Source organism: Miniopterus natalensis, chromosome X (genome assembly GCF_054644295.1).
Source record: "Miniopterus natalensis isolate mMinNat1 chromosome X, mMinNat1.hap1, whole genome shotgun sequence".
Taxonomy (NCBI): domain Eukaryota; kingdom Metazoa; phylum Chordata; class Mammalia; order Chiroptera; family Miniopteridae; genus Miniopterus; species Miniopterus natalensis.
In genome coordinates, this window is record NC_142103.1 from 34,075,663 (window position 1) to 34,100,891 (window position 25,229).

The following is a 25,229-nucleotide window of genomic DNA, read 5'->3' on the forward strand; positions in this document are numbered from 1 at the left end:
GGTTGGAGGAGGCTTTCCAAGGAGTTCATAGTTTAGTTGAATTTTGAATTATGAATTGGAGTTTACCAGACAGAAAGAGCTGCATGAACAAAGGCACAGAAATTAAAAGGTACATGGTATATCACCAACCTCTCACCCATACTACTGCAACAGCTTACTAATTGAGTCTTCTTGCTTTAATCCTTGCTCCCATATGGTAAATTATCCTTGGGCAGCCAGAGTGAACTTTATCACAAATGCAAATCAGATCACATAATTTCCCTGTTCTCAACTCTCCAATAGTTTCTCATTATAATTAGATCCATCCAAAGTATTTACTCAGGCACCACTTGATCTGATCTTTACTTACCTTTCCAACATCATTTCCTACCACTCTTGCCCTGACTTTTTATGTCATTTTTATATTAGCCTGTTCCTTGGCTCTTCCCCATTTCAGAGCATTTTTCTCCCATATTTTCACATAATTAGTTTCTTTTCATCATTCAAGGTTCATCTCAAATGCCATCTTCTCAAAAAGTCCTTATCAATCATTCAATCTAAGTAACCTTCTCCCAGTCATTCTCTAGCACATCTTGTGTTATTTTTTTTCCTCTTGTTAGACTGTGGTTGTAATTGTCATTGCAAATAAACACATACACAGGCTTATTAGGAGAAAATGAAGAGGGGGTAGGAAGGGAGGATGAGAGAGAGAGGAGAAAAAAGAGAAGAGAGAGGACAGGGGGAGAGGGAGAGATTACATATAGTACAGGGAAAGAGGACAATTTATTAAATAAAGTCCCAGTGAAACTGAAGGGTATGAGTTCAAGAGCACCATGGGTAGGTTGTCTTTGAAAGAGAGCAGGGGCACATCTTCCTCTGAGATAAAATTATACAAGGAAGGGATTAATGAATATACAGATGTGTGTGAAGGCTGAAGGAAGAGATATTCAAGAATATCATTGAGGTAGGCTTCTAAACCCTCTGCTGAAAGGGTAGGATTTATAATGAGATTTGTAAGGTTTAGAGCATCTACTGCTAAGTACAAGAAAGGGGACCAATTAGGATGAGTAAAAGAATTGTTGAGCATTGTTGACATGTGAGGTTGGAGATCATGAATTTGTAATGCATCCAGTCTAAAATGATATGAGCTCTTTCTCCCATGGAACTCTAGCACTGAAGCAGAAGCGGGGAAAAAGTCAATGTTAGAGAGTTGGTGATTGGCAGGGCAAGCTCAGCAGAAGGTTGAGACAGCTGGAAATAACATAGTTGAGGTGTTTGATCATTTTAACTAGTTAGTGAAAGAAGTAGATCTAGGAGAAAGCTTACATTTAAGAGACATGTGAGATGGTATGATGGAAGTAAGAGATTGGGAAGTCCAGCATGTTGTGGTCAGAGAATTGTAGTTCAGAGCTTCAAAAAGGAAACAAATCAGAGCTGAAGAGAGGGTAGACTTCAAAGAGGTAGCAAGAATTTTGGGGAGGATATTAGAAATGTTCTCTATCTTGATTGTGGTGGTTTAATTGCTAAATGGATGTGGTTTATAGTGCATAGTTATTTTTCAGTCTAGTTGATAAGAAAAAAGTTTTTTAAGTTGAAATAATTTTAGGTAATGGCAAAGTTCAGGTTGCAGCCATGTTACTAAACTGTAATGTTGTGGAATGTCACTAGAAAAGAAACTGAAATTGTAGGGCAAGGTATTGGCAGATACCAAAGATGAGTGTGAGTACTGGGTAAGCCAGATTATATAGGAGCAATACTGTCAAATTTATTTATAAGAATTTTAAACATAGCTGATAAAGGCTCAAGTTAAAAGTAAAGTACTAAAATCAAGATTATAATCATGGCCGGGTCGGGCATGTCCCAGCAGTTGAGCATCGACCTAGGGTCCAGGAGATCACAGTTTGATTCCCAGTCAGGGCACATGCCCCGGTTGTGGGCTCGATTCCCAGTAGGGGGCTGCAGGAAGCAGCCGATCAATGACTCTCTCATCATTGATGTTTTAACTCTTTCTCCCTTCCTTTCTCTGAAATCAATAAAGATATATATATATTTTTTAAAAGATTATTATCATGCATTGAAAAACAAACAAAATCATTTGCATGACTATATTCCTTGAAACAAAAGTTCTCTTTTTTTGAGACATTGCTGTTTCTAATCATGATGCTATATTAAGCCTTATCATTTAATTCCCATGTTCCTAACAAAATAAAAATAAAAGTTTGCTTTCTTGGAACACTAGGCTTCCTAAATTCAATCTCAAAATTAATTGAAAAACAGTGAGAAATTTGTAAGTACAAAGAGAAGAAAATTAGTTGCAGAAATATAAATTCATTGTCTTTTCAAAAAACAGTAAGTATGCTTCTTGCCAGAAAATACCAGATTTCTAATGCATTTTATTAAGTTACATTCCTTATAATTGGCAATTCCCTTTATATTATTTTAATTAAAAAAAAATTTTAATTGAATTTATTGAGGTAACAACTAGTTAATAAAATTATATAGGTTTCAAGTGTACAATTCAACAATACATCATCTGTATAATGTATTGTGTGTTCACCACCCAAAGTCAAGTCTCCTTCCATCACTACCCCTCATTTACCTTATTCTACTTCCCCCATCCCCTTTTCCTTCTGGTAATCACCAGATTGTTTGTGTCTGTGAGGGTATTTTTCTTTGCTTAATCACTTCAACTTTGTTATTCAGTATCCCAAGTCTCCCCCCCCGCGACAGCTATCAGTATGTTCTCTGTATTTCTGTTTCTATTATGTATGTTAGTATATTTTGTTCATTAGATTCCACATATGAGTGAAATCATATGGTGCTTTGTGTTTCTCTGACTGGCTTATTTCATCTAGCATAATACTCTCCTGTTCCATCCATGCCATTGCAAAAGGTAAGATTTCCTTCTTTTTTACAGCTGAGTAGTATTCCATTGTGTTAATGTACCACAGCTTTTTTTTCCATTCAATTGCTGATGGACACTTAGGCTGTTTCCAAATCTTGGCTATTGAAAATAGTGTTTCAATGAACATCAAAGTGCATATATTCTTGGGAATTAGTGTTCGATTTTCTCCAGATATATTCACAAAAGTGGAATTGTTGGGCTATAGGCAGTTTCATTTTGAATTTTTTGAGGAAACCCCATACTGCTTTCCACAGTCGCTGCACCAATCTGCATTCCCACCAACAGTGCCCAAGGGTTCTGTTTTCTCCACACCCTCATCAAACTTGTAGTTTCTTGATTTATTGATAGTCATTCTTACAGGTGTGAGGTAATATCTCATTGTGGTTTTAATTTTCATTTTTCTAATGATTAGTGACACTGAGCATGTTTTCATATGTCTATTGGCCATCTGTATGTCCTCTATGAAGAAGTGCCTAGTCAGGTCCTTTGCTGCCATTTTTAAAAATTAGGTTGTTTCTTTATATTAGTGTTGAGTTGTATAAGTTCCTTATACATTTTAGATGTTAACCTCTTATCAGATGTATCATTGGCAAATATGTTCTCTTGTTCAGTGGGACGTCTTTCATTTTATTGATGGTTTCCTATGCTGTGCAAATACTTTTCATTTTTATGTAGTCCCATTTGTTTATTTTTTCTTTTGTTCCCTTTGCCTTAGGAGATACATCAGATAAAATATTGCTATGAGAAATGTCCAAGATTTTACTGCTTATGTTTTCTTCTAGGATTCTTATGGTTTTGAGTCTAACCATTAAGTCTTTAATCCATTTTGAACTTGTTTTTGTGTATAGTGTAAGAAGGTCTAGTTTCATTTTTTTTGCATGTATCTGTCCCATTTTCACAACACCATTTATTGAATACACTGTTTTTACCTCATTGCATGGCCCTGCCTCCTTTGTAAAATATTAATTGACCATAAAGGCTTGGGCTTTTTATTCTTTTCCATTGATTAATATGTCTGTTTTTATGCTAGTCCCATGATGTTTTGATTTCTATGGTCTTGTAGTATAGACTAATAACAGGTAGCCTGAGTCTCCCAACTTTGTTCTTCTTTCTCATGATCGCTGTAGCTATTTGGGGTCTTTTGTGGTTCCATATATATTTATAAAATATTTGTTCTAGTTCTGTGATATACACCATTGGTATCTTGATAGGAATGGCATTGAATCTGTAGATTGCCTTGTGTAGTATGGACATTTTAATGATGTTAATTCTTCTTATCCATTAACACCTTATATCCTTCCAATTATTTGTATCTTCAATTTCTTTCTTCAGTATTTTATAGTTTTTCAAATACAGGTCTTTTACAATTTGGTTAAATTTAGTCCTAGGTGTCTTCTTTATGTAATGGTAAATGGGAATTTTTTCTCAGCTTCCCTTTCTGATAGTTCATTATTGGTGTATAAAAATGCAACTAATTTCTGGATATTTATTTTGCATCCTCCTACTTTACTGAATTCATTTATTATTTCTAATAGATTTTTGGTGGAATCTTTAGGGTTCTCTATATACAGTTTCATGTCATCTGCAAATAATGACAGCTTTACTTCCTTTCCAATTTGGATGCCTTTATTTCTTCTTCTTGTCTGATTGCTGTGGCCAGGACTTCCAGTACTATGCTGAATTAAAGTGATGTGAGGAAACATCACTGTCTTGTTCCTAATCTTCAGGAAAATGCTTCTAGTTTCTGCCCATTGAGTATGATGTTGGCTGTGGGTTTGTCATATAGGCCTTTATTACATTGAGGTATGATCCCTCTATTCCCACTTTGCTGAGAGTTTTTATCAGAAATGGGTGCTGGATTTTGTCGAATGTTTTTTCTGCATCAATTGATATGATCATATGATTTTTGTCCTTCATTTTGTTTATGTGATGTATCACATTTATTAATTTGTGGAGGTTGTACCAGCCTTGCATCCCTAAAATGAATCTCACTTGATCATGGTGTATGCTCTTCTTAATGTATTGCTGGAACTGGTTTGCTAGTATTTTGTTGAGGATTTTAGCATCTATGTTCATCGGGGATATTGGCCTGTAATTTTCTTTCTTTGTAGTGTCTTTATCTGGTTTTGGAATTAGGATAATACTGGCCTTGTAAAATGAGCTTGGAAGTCTTCCCTCCTCTTGAATTTTTTTGAATAGTTTGAGAAGGGTAGGTGTTAGTTCTTCTTAGAATGTTTGGTAAAATTCAACTGTGAAGCCATCTGGTCTAGGACTTTTGTTTGTTGAGAGTTTTTAATTACTGCTTCTATTTCATTTGTAATCACTTTATTCATATTTTCTAATTCTTCCTGATTCAATTTTGATAGATTGTATGTTTCAAGAAATTTATCCATTTTGTCCAGATTGTCCAATTTGCTGGCATATAGTTTTTCGTAGTTTTTTTAATACTCCTTTGTATTCCTGTGGTGTCATTTGTTATTTCTCTTTCATTTGTGATTTTATTTATTTGGGTCCTTTTTTTAATTATTGATGGGTCTGGTTAAAGGTTTGTCAATCTCGTTTATCTTTTCAAGGAAAAATCTTGGTTTCATTGATCTTTTGTATTGTATTTTAGCCTCTATTTTGTTTATTTCTGCTTTGATCATTATTATTTCCTTTCTTCTACTCACTTTGGGCTCTGTTTGTTGTTCTTTTTCCTGTTTCTTTAAGTGTAAAGTTAGATTGTATATTTGAGATTTTTTCATGTTTCTTGAGATAGGCCTGTAGTGCTATGAATTTCTCTCTCAGGACTGCTTTTGCTGTGTCCCATAGATTTTGATTTATTGTATTCTCATTTTGATTTGTTTTAAGGTATCTTTTTATTTCTTCCTTGATCTCATTGCTAACCCATTCATTCTTTACTAACAAATTATTTAGTCTTTATATCTTTGTGTGATTTTCAATTTTTTTCTTGTGATTGATTACTAGTTTCATAACTTTATGGTTAAAGAAGAGTCTTGATATGATTTCAATCTTCTTAAATTTATCAAGATGGTTATAGCCTTTAAAATAATGGCATTTTTCCCCAAGCAAAAAAATCCTGAAAGCTGCATTCCAGGTATAAAAATAAGATACTGCTATTTTTTATTACAATGTACACCCATAAATACTCACACACACTTAACAATGAACATCAGATATATTATCAGAAGGCAAATGAAGTTGTCATTTAGGAATGATTAGTTAAAATCTGAGGAACTTTACTTCATTGTTAATTTTATTATGTATCTCAAGGTTTGAATAATTACCTAAAGGATTTTCACTCTTCCTAATCTTCCTACACACATGCACACACACATATTTTCTTTTTAAGCAAACTACTCAAAAAGCAACACTTTTGAGAGGAATAATCTAAGCAGAAACACCTAGACATAAAAACTGTACTAAACCAGAATGTATCATTATGCACACATTTGCTTTATATTATCTGTATGAACATAAAGAGAAAACACAATGACAGCATGGAAAAATCAAGAACCATCTAAATTTTCTTGCACCAACTGTTGTCAGCTATTTTTTTACCAAAATAAATCAGATTTTAGGAACCACATATTAATTGGAGCTAAAATGTTAGGTCAAAATTCTGTGAAACAATCAAGAAAAAATTTAGTAAACATATCACTAAAACCAGGTACAGTTTCCTATACCAGCCCTGCTTTATTTCTTTAAAGAGATTAAAATTATTATAATGTGGAATTTAATTGCAATCTAATATAATAATTGGCCTTAATATTCATGCGTTCATTTATTAATTCACTAATCTATAGATCCATTCATCAGGCAATTATAAAACATCTACCTATCCTTGCTGTGATATACGCTGCGTCTACAGAGATGAATAAGCCAAGTTCACAGTCCAGTAGGGAGACAAGTCAAGTAAACATTTGCAATAAAATGTGATGTGCACCATAAGCTGTAAATTTTGATTCTATTTTTCTAAGGAAAAGAAAAAGGAACAATATGGCCTTCCAGGCATTTTGAATTCTATATTCTGATTATAATATTAATGTTTTAAATAAAGACAAATTGAAGAAATGTCACCTGTAACAACACAATGCAGAGGTAATCAATGTTGAAACATTTTGTGTACATATACTTCCTATCACTCAATGTGTGTATATATATGCATATACATATATATTATATAAAATTTATTATATGTGTATATAAGCAAAATCGATATATGTATTATACAAAATTAGAATCACGCTGTACATAATTTTTACAATTTTCTTTTTAAGTTATTTGTATAATGTAAAAAATTTTCTTGTTAAATATTTTCTTAAAACGTTTTTTTAAATGGTTGCATAGTATTTTACAATATGGATTTATTATGAGCTATTTAGCCATTCCTTGTGTTAAAAATTCATGTTCTTTCCATTTTTTTGCTAGAGTAAACAAGACAGATAAATATTAATCTACATCTTTGTGCACAGCTCTTATATTTATTTAAGATAATTTCCTAGAAGTACAATTTAAGGGACAAAGCAATAAAGAGGATTTTAGATACATACTGTCAAGTTACTTGAAACATCAATGAGAGAGAAACATCAACATTGATCGACTGCCTTCTGCACATACCCTGCTGGGGATCAAGCCTGCAACCTGGGCATATGCCCTGACCAGGAATCGAAATGGCCACCACTTGGTGCATGTGACAACACCCAACAAACTGAGCTACCCCAGCCGGGTTGGTATTTGTTTTGTTGCATGATGTGAAAGAGGAGGCTATTTTCCCCAAATCATCCAATCATCCAATCACTAATTATGAAACAATTCCTACTCTCCTAGTTGTTTGAAATTCCATCTTCATTATGTATACATTTTTATAGCTTTCAGTTATTTCTCTGGTTTTTCTTGTCTAGTAAATTGTTCCAACAGCAGGACTATATCATTTAATTATCATAATGTCATAGTACATTTTAAAATGTTGAACAGCAAAAACAACCCTTCCCCATTACCTTTAGTTTTTCAGATTTTTCTTCAGTATTTACACAGCTATATTTTTTCAGGTGAACTTAGAATAAATCATCTTGTTTTTCATATTAACCAATTTATAGGAATAAAGTTTGGAAGTCTGTCATCTTTCCTATTACAGTATTTTGACATCAGAAATAAAATGTTGAGTAGAAAAATCAAGTCAGAATACCTATGGTTTGAGTTCACTTACACAAAGTTCATAACAAATGATACATTGTTTAAGGATATATATACATATGATAAATTTATTTTAAAAGTAAGGAAATGACTGGCTCAATTCTAAGGATAATGATTTCTTGTTTCTGGAAGTGAGATCCACTGCAGAACAGAGACAGTAAGAGTGCAAAATGTTTTGAATTTAATTCTACTCCCAGAGCTGTGTGATAGGCACATGGGTGTTTTTATTATGATTATTATCATTAATAATATTCTGTTTAGTTGTTATATTTCTTGAAACTATAATATTTTAATTTAAAAATTGAATTTACAAAACTAAATTAATTTTTAAAAATACCAATACCTTTCTCTTATACTACCATTAATTAGGAAAATATAAATTAAAATTATTACATTGATAAAAAATTTAAAATATGAAATACCTAGCAATAAACTTTATAAGATTTTTGTTGAAGCTATTTAAACTTTATGAATAAATCTATATGCTCTCCTGAGTAAAATTTTTAAAATCTTACATTAATGAACACATGCTATTCAAATTATTTTATAAATTTAATGCAATCCCATTTACTATCTCAACAAAATTTTAGAAATAAACTAAATGTCTCTAAACATCTCAAAGAATGATTACTAAGTTTGCCTACCAAGAAAATTTTGGAAGAAACTGTTGATGAAGAGGAGCTTGCCCCAGATAGATGTTACACCCTATTAAAAAACTACAGTTATTCATACAATGGGACATAACTGTAGAAAGAGACTGAGAACCTATAATATTTCATTAATAACATTTGATGTCTTAAGTACTAAGACATGTTTTACTAACACAATTACATTCATTGTCTCTTTTAATCTTTGCAATTTCAGGCAAATAATATCATTATTTCAATTTTTACAAATGAAAAATGTAGCATCAGCAACTATCCTGGTTTTCTCATTACCGTTCCCATTTTAACATTTAAAATTTTAAATCCTTGGATACCCCTTAGTCCTTGCCAAACTGGGGTGGTTGATCAGCCTAGAATTGAAGGTTGGAGTGCTAATGTAATTCAAAGAATCACAACAAACAATTGATGAAGCTGTGATTTAAATTAATCTCAGACCCTAAAGCCCACAGTTTAACTTTGCATAAGTACTCCCACATGATAAATGTGGCAATATAAATGATCGGGGAGAGGAACATTCTGGAACAATTGGCTGACCATGGACAAAAAAATCAGGTCAATACTTTACACTAGAATACATTTTTAATGAATAAACAATTAAAATGTAAGTTTTAGATAAGTGAATACCTGTATAATCTTGGAGTAAAGATCGACATTCTAAACATAACACAAAAGCTAGAAACCATAAATGAAAAGATGAATAAATGTGATTGTATTAAAAACAACTTAGCTACTAGTTAAAACAACACAACAGAAAAATTTTAAAACATGTATAGATTGGGGAAATATTTGCAACATGGATGAGAAATGGTTAATGATCTAAATATGTAAAAGCTCTCAAAAATTAATAGGAAATATTTAAACTCCATAACAAAAAAATGGACAAAATACTTCAAAAAACAAATGATAAAAATATGAGTAAAATGTCTGTCTCCAATAGTGACAAAATTGTGCAAAATAAAACAAAATGCCATTTTTCTTGATACAGATTAACAAAGATTAAAAATAACTAATAATATCTAGTGTTGATGATTGTATGGGAAAAATGGGCCCTTTCATATATAGGTGGTTGGTGGGAGTATAAACTGTAAAACATTTGAAGGCATTTTGACAATATTAGTCAAAAGCCTTAAAATGCATATTTTTGATCCAAAAAAAATCACCTTTCAAGAATCTATCATAGGAGCCCAGCTGGCATGGCTCAGCGGTTGAGTATCAACCTGGGACCCAGGAGATCGGGGTTCAATTCCCGATCAGGGCACATGCCCAGGTTGAGGGCTCGATTCCCAGCAAAGGGACGGCAGCCAGTCAACGACTCTCTCTCATCAGTGATGTTTTTATCTCTCTCTCCCTCTCTCTTCCTCTCTGAAATCAATAAAAACATATTAAAAAGAAAGAAAAAGAATGAAAGACATTATAAAAAACAAAATAATCTATCATAGGGAAATAATCTGACCAATATGTATGTATATCTATATATACCAGAGTTTTCATTCTAGCATATTTATAGTATCATGTAACTTAAAATGACTTAATATCTATCCATTGGGATTAGTTACATAAATTATGGCACATCCTTGCAATGCTAATCTATGTAGTCAGTAAAAATAATTAATTCAATTAATCATTCATCAAATACTTATTGAATTGCAGGCATATTGTTAGTTGCTGGGGTTATAGTAGTGTACAAGACTGACTATGTATTTATCCTTATACAGCTACTTCTATACAGAAAGTAAATTAAAGAGGAAACAAACAAATAATATAACTGTAATGTGCAATAAGAACTTGGTGAAAGTAAGAGTTTGAGAGAGGTTAGTGGAAGGACTTAGATCCATACTTATTTATATGCAAGCCTTAACTTCCCCCCAAGTAGACATGTGTCGAGGATTCAACCACATGGCATATTTATATTCAAGACACATTTAATAAGTGCTAAAATCAATTGAACTTTTTATGCTCTTTAGCATTTAGAGAGTGGTACAGACATGCCGGTCAAAAAGTGTTTTTCCAAAAGGGCAGAGAATTCAGCCTCTGTTCTGTAATCAACAGAGTTATCACCACCACTCGGCCTGAATATTCAGACCGTGTGAGTTCTGCTCTAATACAGCTCTCTCTGGATTATGACATTGACCATCTGCTCAGACTCTTCACTTGGTTTCTCCCTCTATATTGATCTCGGATTACTTGTGGGGCATTCCCTGCTAGGATACTGAAACATATGAAATTGGTGATATCCAACCATTTTTGACCAAGTAAAATGACAATTTCACTTGTTCAATATACTATAAAGAATCCCTCCATGTCTATATTATGAACTATTTTTTGACACACCAAGACAGATGTTCTGCCCCTCTGCTACCCGCATCACTGATGCTGTAAAGGAGATATGAACTGACATCAGTAATGGACTCCAGGTAGCATCCTAATACATCTACAAATTTTCTTCTGAAGTCTGACAGCAAGAATAACATGCTATAATTTTACCCTTTATTTTCATCACATTACTTATCTATTTGACCATCTTACAGGGAAGAAGATGGGAATAAGGGCGTTCAGTTGAATATTATTAAAGAAAGATCTATTTCTTTGAGTCATTTTGGTGGGGCGGGGGGACTAACAAGCCTTAACTGTTCAAATTTTAAAAGGTATTTGTCATGACCTCTGCATCAATCTAGAAAATGAAGGAGTATTCATCATATTTATTGTACAAACTGTAATATTTATAGGGACTGCAGTAAAGCTCAGCCACTATTGCTATAAATGTCGGAGTCTGACAAGCTCAAACACTTGAATAAATTTGTGGAGTCAGTGTCCTCCATTTTTGAAAGTGTAAGAGAGTGAAAATAATTTTCCTCCTACCTTTCTAAATTCTTCTGGCTGGAGTAATAAACAAAATAACATGAAACAGAAAATAAATCAAGCCAGTGCCCTCACCTGCTATGTAAGGGTAATAACTGAACCTTCTATCTGTGGACTCCAGGCTCAAAGGAAAAAAGTTTCCTAGTTTGCCGTCTTTGGCTGCATGCCACCCCGAAGCATTCACCCATTACTAAATTAAAAGTGACTTCATGGTGCTCAATTCAGCAGCATTTATACTGTAATTGGAATGATTCAGAGAAGATTAACATGGCCTCTGCACAAGAATGACACACCAACTCATGAAGCATTTCATTATTTTGAAACAGTTACTTTCATATACTGTAATGAAAGTGAAAATGGTAAAATTCCCTGATGGTGAATCCAGCAATATCTTCCAAAATTATAAATGCCCCCTTGATCCAGCAATCCCAAGTCTAAAAATGTATCCTTCACATATACTTTCATATGTATGAAATAATGTATTTATAAGGTTTTTCACCAGGCATTGTTTACAATTGCAAAGGATTAGAAAAATATAAATGTCTATCAAGTGGGAACTGATTTAAAAACTTTGTTACATCCATACAGTGGAGTATAATAGAGACGGGAAAATAAGAATGTTCTCTATACATTGATGCAGAAAGATATCCAAAATATTCAAGAAAAAATATTGTTTAAAAAAATCATAGACAACAGTATGGTGATTACCAGAGGAAAAGGGAGATGGGGGTGTAGAAGACAGTACAAGGGGTATAAATGGTGAAAACACAATACAATATACAGATGATGTATTATAGAATTGTACACCTGAAGCCTACATAATTTTATTAACCAATGTCACCCCAATAAATTCAATATATATTTTTAAATACTGCTTCAAGGTATGGAACAATGGTATATCTTAAGTTAACTTTTGTATAAAAAGGAGGACATGAGAATGTATATTTGTATGTGCTTGTATTTTCAAAAAGAAACAAAATAACTTAATAAAAAATAATTATTTATAGTAGGCATAGAAAATTATGGCCAGCAAGCTTGCTGCCTATTTTTATAAATAAAGTTTTATTGGAATACAATCATACCATTTGTTCCTGTATTATCTATAGCTGCTTTTGTACTACAGTTTCAGAACTGAGTAATAACAACAGAGACCACATGGCCTACAAGCCTGAAATATTTATTACTTGTCCCTTTATAGAAAAATTTGCTAACTTCTGACCTATAGAAAAAGGAGAATGCATAGAGACAGGGAGTGTTCTCAATAAACATACTGTTTTATATGATTTTGGTTGTTGAGCTTATGAATGAATTGTCTTTTTTTACAAAAATGTCTTTATTGACTTCAAGAGAGGAAGGGAGGGGAAGAGAGAGAGATAGAAACATCAATGATGAGAGAGTCATTGATCGGCTGCCTCCTGCACGGCCCCTACTGGGGATCGAGCCTGCAACCCAGGCATGTACCTTACTGGGAATCGAACCAGGATCTCCTAGATCATAGGTTGATGCTCAGCAGCTGAGCCATTCCAGCTGGCCTGCACTGTCTTTTTATAAAAATAAAATAAAAACAAAATCAATGAAATCTGGTTTGCATCTTCTGGGTAAGAAACAGACAGTAATAAATCTAGAAGAATTTGTTTCTGCTTGGAGTAGCCCTACTTATTTCTTAACAAATATTTGTGAAATTTAAAAATCAACTTATATAATTCATTTTAAAATGAAAAAATTACATATGGCTACTTCCTGTGTTACACTAAAAAATCAGCCACATACACAGTGGCTTGAAGTGCTCCTCTTTGGCTACTTCATATACCTATATGAAGCCTACTACATGCCAGGCACTGCACTAGAGGGGCAGTGGAAATTATAATTGTTGATATTATGATTAGACCTTTATAATCTGAAATATATTGAGCTCTCATTATGTGTCACTTACTGTTTTAGTACTTTATACTCATTATCTCAATCTTCACAACATCCCAAATGTAGAACTTCAGCCCAGCCTTCTTTCCTGAACTCCAGGCTCATATAGTCAACTGCCTACTCAGCTTCTCAACTTAGATGTCAAACTCAATTTCTCCAAAACTGAATGGTTGATCCTTTTACTCACCCCTCCCTGCTCCATCTACAACCTTCTTCGGGTTGGATAGTAATTCCATCCTTCCATTTGCTTAGGTCGAAACACTGAGAGTCCTCCTTAACCTGTCTTTTCCTCTCACATGGCATGTTATTTATAAAATGACCTGTAAAATTGCCTAGAATCTGACCACTTTTCACCATATCCACTACCACCACCCTGTTTGGATATTCTGGGCCACCATCATCTCTCACCTAGATTGTTATAATAATCTCTTCACAGAATTCCTTGTTTCTCCTCTTGCTCCTTTACAATCTATTTCCAACATTGCCATCAGAATTATCCTATTAAATGTAAGTTTGATCATGTTACTTCTTTTCTAAGTACCCCACAATGGCTCCCATTTTCATTCTGACTAAAGGTTATTGTCCAAGTCTTTATTCATCAAAGGCCTACCCAGTACCTATTTTAAAAGAAAAATTCTGTCTTCCCAACTCCCACCACAACACTACCCATCCTCTTATCCTGCTCTATAATTTATTTTTCCATATCATTTTATTCTTTTAATATTATATCAGTTCCCTACTTGTGTTTTTTGTTTATTATCTGTCCATGTGGTAAAAAGAAGACTCTCAGATATTTGTTGAATTAGTGATGAACACTTTCTAGAGATGTAGATATCATTTATTCCCTTATTGTACAGAAGAGGAAACAAAGTCTCAGACAGGTTAATTGACTTGCCCGGAGGGTGAGAAAATTAATCAGAGGCGGGGCAATAAAGTAAACCCAGGTACCTTGGACTCTAAAACTCATAGTCTAAATCACTCAATAACTTTATGCAATTTATAATACAGAGCCAGCCGTGTTAACCAGTGTGTATATTGCTCAGACACAAGGGTCGGCAGTTGTCATGGGACTTGAATATAGCTCGTCAAAGACTACAGCAAACAGGTGATGAAATGGTGCCATTCAGGTTGACAGTTTCTGATATACCCTCACCTAGATCATGGGAGGAAGGCATACTTGAAGGTTCTTACCATCAACCTACATTTTCTTCTTCACTTACTTGCACAATCATGTTAACGATCCTTAGGCAAGTCAAATAAAACAATTTCCAATGGCCTGAGTTACAGAGTCATTTCATGGGTAAATATACATTAAAGTTTCATGCCAAGGCAAGGTGGAAGTGTTTACCCAGCACCCTTTGCATAGTAGAGCCAAGGAAGAGGAAACCTGTTAAAATGGGAATTAAGAGTAAGCCTTCAGCACCTCCCTTTCATGTGGGCTCCAACTTCTAATGCGGCCTAATAGGCAAAGAGTGTACTGAAAGAATTCACAAAGTTTCCACAAAATTACTGTGATCTGGTAATTCAGCTCTCTTACAAATGCCTATTAAATATTTGGTGGCACTCAGAATATGCTTATAGTGCAACTTCTCCTGGGTTAGGGGCCTGGTGGGCTCTAGGTGAATTTGCCCTTCATAGTTCCAAATAATTTGTCATTGTCTGCTCAATGCACAGTGGGAGTAAACTAGGCCAGAGCCTTTTAAACTGGGTCCTGGGGCCCCTAGGGTGCTAACTAAATTCCGCATGATATTTTACAGGTGAAGTTAAGACTAGAGATGCTTTCATAAAAGTGCTAATATTTTTTTAAATAACTTTTTGTGATTGCTTATTTTATATCTAGTCTTTCCCTTATCTCCTCATCTCAATATTATAGCCTTTTCTTTTGCCTATAGGGCAAGCAATAGAAGAATATAGTGGCTTAGAAAACTGTTTTAGAACCAGAATACCTGAATTCAAATCCTTAGCCATTTACTATGAGTTCCTAGGCCTGTTAGTTAACTTGATTAACCTGTTCAGTCATTGGTAAAATGAGCTATTTTGAGAATTTAATGGGAGGATGTATTTAAAATATTTAGTATAATACAGACATGTTTTACTCTTATTTTTATATGCTCACAAGTATGAGATAGTGCAATAAGAGGAAGCATAGACGTGGAATCAGCAGCCCTGGTTCTAGAATTCCGGCATTGCCCTGGATCTCTGTGCAACTTTAAGTTGAGCAACTTAATTCCCCATCACCAATTTCTTTCATCATGAAATGAGAGGATTGAACTAAGTAATCTCTAAAGTTTCTTATAGTTCTAATAATGAATATCAGAATGTTCTATGATAGTTTATAATAAGGACCAATCCAAAAAAAAGTTATAATAATATTTAATTCTAGGCCTAAAATATATTGTACTTTATGAAGCATGCTGTGAAAAAAGAATTTTGTTATACACACAAAAGTTCTCTTTCTAGTTTTACTCCCTTGATATTTGCTTTCTTGTTGCTAAAGACACCAGCCACTTGAAATGGCTCACTGCTTACAAGCCAGCGTGGATTTTGCTTCATGACAATTTGCCTCACAAAAAGAGATGCATTATGTAACTTTCTCACTTATAATTCAATGTTTTTCTCCTCAGTGTAAAGGTTATTTCACTTAACCAAATAATTTATATGCATATATGCATAACCCAACGACACAAACAATGGTGTGGTGAGGGACTGGGGAGGAGGATGGAAGGGGTCAGTGAGAAGAAAAAGGGACATCTGTAATATTTTAAACAATAAAAAAAAAGTACAAATCTTTGAACTAGAAAACAAATGAGTGTTGTTTTACGTTGTCTCATGGGAATAAGGAATTTACCATCTACTAAGTTCTTGGGGGGAAAAAACAAAGTTGGGTTGAGACAGTGCTCATTTCACATAGTGAAAGTGACCTGATCCAACTAGAGGCAAAAATGGGAAGAAGAATGTCCTTCTGTATAGATCTAAATGCCCAAACCATTCGTAACTGGTCAGCTTTAAGAATGAAAAGTGTTGTATTAGTTAGCTTTGCTTTGTAACAAGTGACCCAAGAATCTCCGTGGTCTACAATTGTTACTAGAGAATTAAACTCTCCTGTCGTTCAGGGGAGCAAAGTTCTTGGGGTGCTACTGAAAGAAGCATTTTGAGAAGCCCCCACTGGAGGATAGGATGTGGAAACAGGCTTCATTTGCATGGAGTTACACTTCTTGGGTTCCAAAGTCCCATGCCCCTTCAGCCAGTCTTGGAAAAGTCACAACTGGGGTTCCAGCAGAGCCAGAAACAAATCCAAAGTTTCTGTGCCATGTTGCAGCCAGGTAAAGCTCAACATTCAAGCTAATTAAAGTCCATTAATCCATGTGTGGAGTTCAAGAGGGCCTGGCAAGTGAGAGGAGAGAGAGATAACTTCCTTTGTTTGGAAGTTTATATATCCAAGTTTTCTGCCCTTGAAGTGGCCACACCCATTCTGGCCACTAATTTTTTCCCAGGTAAGACTGGCAGACAGATAGGCACCTTCCCTTGTCATTCAGACCTTGCTGGGCATGCACCCAAACTGCCTTTGTCCAGTCCCGTTCCCCATTCATGAGAGGGGAACAGACTTGGACAGTGTTAAATGCAGCTCTTTGGCAAAGCTGTATCAATAGCATGTCTATATCTAGTCTTCCCTTCCTTTCTTTCCTTTTAAATAATAACCAGGTTATTACAACTGCATCACAATGACAAATGTTTATTTATCACTTACATTACATGTTAGGTGCAGACTGGCAGCAGCTCTGGTGCTGTTTCATGTGATTTATCCCTTCCTGCATCCAGACTGAGGAGCAGGCACCAGTCTGGACCCACTCTTCTGGCAGTGGGGTAAGGCAAGAGAGCTTATGAAACCACATAATGACTCTAATCTGTTCTCAGCACTGTGCTTGAAACATTGTAGCTTCTCAAAAATATTGTTTAATTAAAGAATGAAGAAATAACCTGAAATAGCCTGAATGAATAGCATAATTCATTTTGCTTGGAAGGGTACAGGGAAAGTCCCCATGAATTGGTGAAAGGTTCCACAAAGCTAAAGCAGGGTTCAGAAGTGGATTTAATGACCTGCTTCTACGGGATGGCATTTTCCCCCCTCTGAATTGACATGTCTGTGTGTGTTCTGTACAATTGTGGAGAAATCAGTTTGATTAAAATGAAGGTTCTGGTTTGTAGTGATATTTAGAGCTGATTAATGATGAACTACTCTCATCAGAAACATAACATCTCAAAGTTCTTTCCTGGGTTGCAAATAAGTTTCAATGTAGTCGGCTGACATCTCCTTGACAAGACAAAAAGAGGAAACACTTTCTAGTCCCTTTTTCCTCTCATTAAACTTCAGTACCCACCACTAAAAGAGAAAACTTTGAAATTAGTACTTGAGAGTTTTATATTTTGTTGGCTTGATGCTGTTCTGGAAAACAATAGAATTTTAACCACAAGATAAAAACAAACTGCCATAATTTTTCATGAGAAGCACTGTCTTTGTTATATCTTGAATTTTAAGACATTTTCCTCCCACTTTTTTTCAAGCTTTTGAATATGTATTAATCACCAACACATCCAAGGAGACAGAGATCATTATCTCCTTTGTAATGATGACATTGCCAAGGGAGACAAAATGACTTGTGGAGGGCAGAATGACTCAGCCAGACAGTAGCTGAGTCAGAAACAAAGTCCTGGTTTCCTAATTAGCAGGCTGCCTGCCTTACTGCCCAGGATTCTGGCTTCATCTCATGTTCCTTGGCACTGCTGGGGCAGCCCAGATAGGGTGATAATATATTCTACATTGTTGCAGCTCCGGTGAACCCCCACTGTCTCACTGTATTTGCTGATTATAATTACATATTAGTAATCTTGAAAACTAACAAAAGTGGGAGTAGAGTCATGCAGATGCATATTCATATAATCATTTGCCATGTCATTTATAGCTTCTTTGAGCACATAAGCTCAAAAGGCAGCTCACAGCCAGAGCCTGTATGTGGCAACTGCCATGTAGGATGAAACCCAGTGTGTGAGGGGCAAGAAAAACAGAGAGCTACACACCGTTAGTTCATTTTCTCCACCTCTGCACACTTTTTAAAAAGTTTTCTCTCTGTATACATAAGGGTAGTTGAAATGCAAAGAAAGTTGTTGTTGGCCATTTTGACCAAGCCAGAAATATGTTTCTCCTTGACTATTCAATCCTGAATGAAGGAAAAAAAAAATTGTAGTGGAAAAGAGATGGCTTTTTTTTCTGTTTTCTTATTATGGAGGAGAGAAATGAGTGTCGTGTTTCCTCTGTCATCAATTTCTCTTTCTTTACTGGATCTTTCTTGCCAATACTTAATTAGAGAGAGAGAGAGAGAGAGAGAATCTTGATCACACTTCTTAGTCCAACTGTGCTTAATATTCCTTTCTTTCTTTTTTAAATATATTTTTATTGATTTTTTTTAGAGCGAGAGGAAGGGAAAGGGAGAGAGAGGTAGAAACATTGATGAGAGAGGAACATCATTAATTGGCTGAGTCCTGCACACCCCCTACTGGGGATTGAACCCGAAACCCAGGCATGTTCCTTGACCTGGAATCGAACTGGTGACCTCTTGGTTCATGGGTCAATGCTCAACCACTGGGCAACATTGCCTTGGCTATGCCTAATTTTTCCCTCACGTTATAGCAAACTCCTCAAGAATATTAGCTATAAAACAGCTAAACCAGCTGTTTCCAGTTTCTTTTCATTTAATCTTGAACCCATTTCAGACAAACTTTGCCATAATCTGTTAACTAAATTGGCTGTGTCAAGGTTACCAATAAAGTCCATATTGTTGAATTCAATGATCAATGATCAATACTCAGTGCTCATTTAATTGACCTTTCAGAAGCATTTGACACAGTTGGTAGCCCATCCTCCTCTAAATACTGTATTCCAATTGGTATCTTTCAATCCTTACCATCTTCCACTCCCAGTAGTCTGGCCATTTATTGTTGCTATAGCATCTGAACTGGTCTGCCTGCTCCCACCTTTGTCTCTTTCCATCTCTTCTCAGCAGGATAGTCTGAATGACCCTGTCAAAACAAGCCAGCTCACGTCATGGCCCTACTTCAAAGTCTTCCAACGAAAGGGGAAAATTTAAAAACATCTGCAAAGACTTCCAATATTACTTCAAGTAAAAGCCAAAGTAAATTGATACAGGATTTAGCCCTCTTTACCTATCTGATATCATCTCCCATTCCTCTCTCCATTTTCACTCTATTCTAACTGTTCCCAAGAGTGTGCATGCACCAGGTACAGATCTGCCTAATGGATCTGCACTTATTATTTTCTCTACCTGGGAAACCTTTTATCCAAATATCTCACTCTCATACTTCAACCATGTCTATATTCAATAGTCAACTTCACAGTAAGGCCTTTTCTGGCCACCTGATAAGAATGTAAAATTTACTTTTCCCCCTATGAATTTATTACCACCTAGAATATTGTGTATTTTAACTTTGTTGTTTATTTTCTGTGTCTCTCCACTAAGCTCAGAAAGTTTGAGATACTGTTTTTGTTATGTCTCCTGCTGGCACATAGAAGTACTTATTCATATTAGTTGAATGAGTGACCAAATAAATGAATTGATTTGAGGGTAATAGCAAACTAATATTTTATATAATATTGCAATTAGCTGCTGCTGACTAATGAACCACCTGAATGTTAGTGGTTTAAAACAACAACTATTTACTTAGTTCATGATTTTATTTATTAAAAATTTTGTCTGAACTCAAACTAGAGAGTTCTGGTCCCGGCTGGGCTAACTAATGCATTTTAGTAATCTGTAGGTTAGCTAGGTAGCTTTCAGTCTTAGATTTAGCTTGCTGTGAGTGAAGGAAACATTGGCAGCTAGGCCACATGCTTGTCATCATTGAGAAACCTATTCCAAACTATTCACTGGTACCTGGAGAGGATTCTGAGAGAGGGCAGAAGTGAGCAAGGCCTCTCAAGGCTAGGTTTGGAACAGGCACAATATCAGTTCAGTGACATTCAATTGATCAAAGACAGCCCAAGAATTACCCATATTCAAGGGATGGGGAAATAAACTACTCCTAATGGAAGGAGTTTCATAGTCACAGCACAAAGGTGCATGGATACAGGGAGAGGAACAATTTCAGCTATTTTTGCAAGTAATCTACAACTGCAGCTACCAAGAGAAGATGAGAAGTCCTCACCAGATAGCTTCCTGAAATAGAAACATGACCAACTCTCCTGAGTGGTTTAGTCTAAAACAAGAATCAATAACCCTTAGTATCCATGAATCTTTCAATGAAGCCATACTTTCCATTTAAGTAATCTGATCTTACTCTTTTTTATGCCATTTATGACTCTGGATCAATAATGTAAAACAACATAATAGAATGGAATAATAATGGCCATTTTTTAACACTGACTATTCCATTTTTAAATTCATCTCTCTCTGCACACATTTATGTGGAAAACAGTTTTTCATGGGGCTCTCATGTTTTTGCAAGCCTTCTGAGCAAACGCACTACCACCTTTTGTTCTATACCACATTTTCAAGTATATTTATATAGCAAATGCCTTTGGAAGATAAAGATAGTGACTACTTCCAGAGCAAAGAGCAGGTTTGTTTACTCTCCAGTGTAATAAAGGTAATATCTCCTATTAGGGCAAAGTTCAAGCATATTTGTTTACTGCCCAGTGTAAAAGATTCTGGTTCCCTGAGCTCAGTGTTCTTCAGCTTTGATGCAACGCAGGTGCATGTGCAGAATTCATGCAGGCCCCCTCCATATCACCCTATGTAACTTGGTGGCAAGATGAACTGATGCAAGCCTGAAGATCACTGTGCTGTGAATAATAAAGTTTTATGACTGTAACCCAGTGGTCTTTTTTTTCTGCCAGTATCTATGAAATGTAGCAAGCTAAGTCATATTGGTTAGCTTGCAAAGATGATAAAATTCCAGAACCTTCACAGTTTTTAATATTTTTTATAATTACATCATTTAGATAAATGTACCTTTGTTATTTAAATCATATGGGCACATACCAGGTTGTTTACAAATACAGTGAACATAAAAACATCACCACTTGTCTTTGAGTCTCTGCATTATAATCTATTGTGGTTTGGCTACTTAGGGAACAAATATCTTACATAGAAGTGAACTGTTCTAGCCCTGGCCTACATGGCTCAATGGTTTGAGCAACTGCCCATGCACTGAAAGGTTATAGGTTCGATTCCTGGTCAAGGGCATATACCTAAGTTGCAGGTTCCCCAGCCTGGGTTGGAGCACGTGTGGGAGTTAACCAATTGATGTGGCTCTCTGAAGATCAACATTTCTCTCTCTCTCCCTCCCCCCTCCCTTCCACTCTCTCCAACTCTCTCTAAAAATCAATGGAAAAAATATTCTGGGGTGAGGATTAACAAAAAAAATAATAAAAGTGAATGGTTCTAAATTTTTCTGTATGTAGTTTTCTCTCCAAAATAATGTGTACTTTATTAAATCACAAAGTTATGCAAAAGAAAAACTTCTTGTTTAAAAAATGCCATTTCACTTCAGCAATGCACATACTAAAATTAATATGATAAAGAGAAGATTAAAAAGGTCTGCACTCAAAAAGACATGAAAATTCATGAAACATTTCATGTTTTGAGGAAGAAAAAGAATAATAGAATGCACATGACTAAAATAAAAGAAGGCAAGAATTAAGAGAAAAAGGAAGGTTAAAAAGTTGGGTTAAATAAAACACTAATAATAAGGGAGTAGATAGAAGCCAAATATATCAATAATCACTTTAAATGCAATTGATAATATAATTAAAATTCTAAAATTGTCAGAGTGGATTAAAAATATATGTTCCAGTGGAAATCAAGGGACACTTATTAAATATAAGAACAAAGATGCTTAAAAATAAAACAGTCCTGGCTGGTGTGGCTCAGCAGATAGAGCATCAGCCTGCACACCAAAGTGTCAAAAGTTTGATCCTCAGCCTTGGTTGGGGTGTGTGTGGGAGTCAACCAGTTGATGTGTCTCTCTGGCATCAATGTTTCTCTCACTCTCTCTCTCTCTCTCTCTCTCTCCCCTCTTTCCCTTCCTTCCACTCTCTAAATATCAATGGAAAAAATATCCTCAGGTGAGGATTAACAAAAATAAATAAATAAATAAATAAATAAATAAATAAATAAATAAATAAATCATACCATGTAAATAAAGACATGCCAGGTAAGCAGTAATCAATAGAATAATTGCTATGGCTACAGTAATATGAGACAAAGACTTTATGTAAGACACTTCGCTGGAGAATTAAATGGGCATTGCATAATAATGAAAAGTCAGTCCAAAAGTCCACTTGAGAGACATTCTGCAAATACTTGACCATTAATTCTCAGAACTGTCAAGTTCATAAAAAACAAGAAAACCCTAAGAAACTATCATAGCCCAAAGTAGTCAACAGAGATATAATGACTAAAACGTAAGGTGATATCCTGGATGGGAAACTGGAATAGTAAAAGTACATTAGGGAAAAACAAAGTATAAACAAAGTACAGAGTTTAGTTAGTTATAAGAATTATACCACACTATTCTAAGATTTTAATAATAAGGCAACCTTGATGTGGTGAACTTTCTGTACTATCTTTTCATTTTTTCTGTTAATTTAAATTATTCTAAAATAAAAATTTTATTGAAAAATGATACATAACACAAATATCTCATATCCAGCTTAAAAACACACTCTTAAAAATCCATAAAAACCAAAACCAAAAAAGAAACAGAGAAGATGGTGGCATAGGTAAATGCAGTACTTGCATTCTCCCATAACAAAATCAAAATTACAATTACACTAAAGAACAATCACCATTCAGAACCACCTGAAATCTAGCTGAAGAGAAGTCCTACAGCTAAGGATACAGAGAAGATGACACATAAAGACTGGTAGGAGGGAGATGCAGAACAGGCTGGTCCCACAACAAAGTACAGTGGTTAAAAATCATCAGGGATATCTCGGCTGTAGAGGTACCTCCTGAGGAGCGAGGGAGCCCAGCCCCACACCAGACTCCCCAACCCAGGGTTTCAGTGTCAGGAAGAAACATCCCAATATCTTCTGACTGTAAAAACCAGTGGGGATTGTGGCTGAGTAAGATGAAGGGCTGCTGGAGTCCAAAGTGTTGCTCTTAAAGGGCCCATGAATGGACTTGCTCAGAAAAACTCCCTCTGAGATCCAGCGCTGGGGCAGAACCTTGAAAAGCACCAGAGACATATGGGGAGGAACTGAAGTGTCTGGCTGGGGGGTGGGGGGGGATGTCAGCTTTCTCCCAGACAGAAGCGCTGGCAGAAGCAATTGTTTCTTTGCCCTGCCTGCATGGTTCATCAGTTGAGCATCAACTCATGAAGCAGAAGATCTTGGTTTGATTCCTGATCAGAGCACACGCCCGGGTTGCAGATTTGATCTCCAGTAGGGGGTGTGCAGGAGGTTGCTGATCAATGACTCTCTCTCATCATTGATGTTGCTATCTCTCTCCACCTTTCCATTCACCTCTCTGAAATCAATAAAGATATATTTATAAAAAAGTATTACAGATGTCCCCTTCCCCCCAATGAACCCGTCTACCCCCATCTGCCCCACCCCCAGACCTTCCCCATACTATTGTCTGTGTCCATGGGTTATGCATTTATGCATATAAGTTCTTTGATTAACTTCTTCCCACCCACTCCCCCACCCCAGCCTTCCCTCTGAGATCCCTCAGTCTGTTCCATGCTTCTGTGTCTCTATGTCTCTGTATCTCTTTTGTTCATCATTTTATTTTGTTCATTGTATTCCACATATGAGTGAGATCATGTGATATTTGTTTTTCTCTGCCTGGATTATTTCACTTAGCATAAAACTCTCCAGGTCCATCCATGTTGTCCCTAGGGGTGAGAGATCCTTCTTTTTTACAACCTCCTAGTATTTCCTGGTGTAAATGTACCACAGCTTTTTTATCCCCTTATTAACTGATGGGCTCTTGAACTGTTTCCAGGTCTTAGCTAGATTGCCCTGCTATGAACATAGGGGTGCATAAATTCTTTTTGATTGGTGTTTCACATTTCTTAGGATATATTCCTAGAAGTGGGATCACTGCATCAAATGGCAGTTTCATTTTTAATTTTTTGAAGGAACTCTATACTGTTTTTCATAGTGGCTGCACCAGTCTGCATTCCCACCAGCAATGTAAAAGGGTTCCCGTTCCTCCACATCCTTACCAGTATTTGTCCTTCATTGATTTGTTGATAGCAGCCATTCTGACAGGTGTGAGATGATACCTCATTATTGTTTTAATTTGCATTTCTCTGATGATTAGTGGCTTTGAGCATTATTTCATAAGTTTCTTTGGCCATCTGTATGTTCTCTTTGAGGAAGTGTGTGTTTAGGTCCTTTGCCCATTTTTTAATTGGATTGTTTGTCTTCCTCTTGCTAAGTAATATGAGTTCCTTATATATTTTGGATATTAACTCTTTATCGGATGTGTCATTGGCAAATATATTCTCCCATACAGTGGGTTCCCTTTTCGTTCTGTTGATGGTTTCTTTTGCTGTGAAGAAGCTTTTTATTTTTATGTAGTCCCATTTGTTTATTTTCTCCTTTGTTTCTTTTACCTTAGGAGATGTATCAGCAAAAGCATTGCTAGGAGAGATGTCTGAGATTTTTTTGCCTACTTCTA

The 25,229-nt window shown here is 35.5% G+C and overlaps 1 non-coding gene across 1 annotated transcript; it reads left to right on the plus strand.

Moving 5' to 3' along the window:
* The first annotated feature begins 11,816 nt into the window (after positions 1 to 11,816).
* On the plus strand, positions 11,817 to 11,923 carry LOC148090454 (U6 spliceosomal RNA). The gene has a single exon (XR_015713811.1). It is a non-coding gene; the product is annotated as a U6 spliceosomal RNA (small nuclear RNA).
* Positions 11,924 to 25,229: the final 13,306 nt, after the last annotated feature.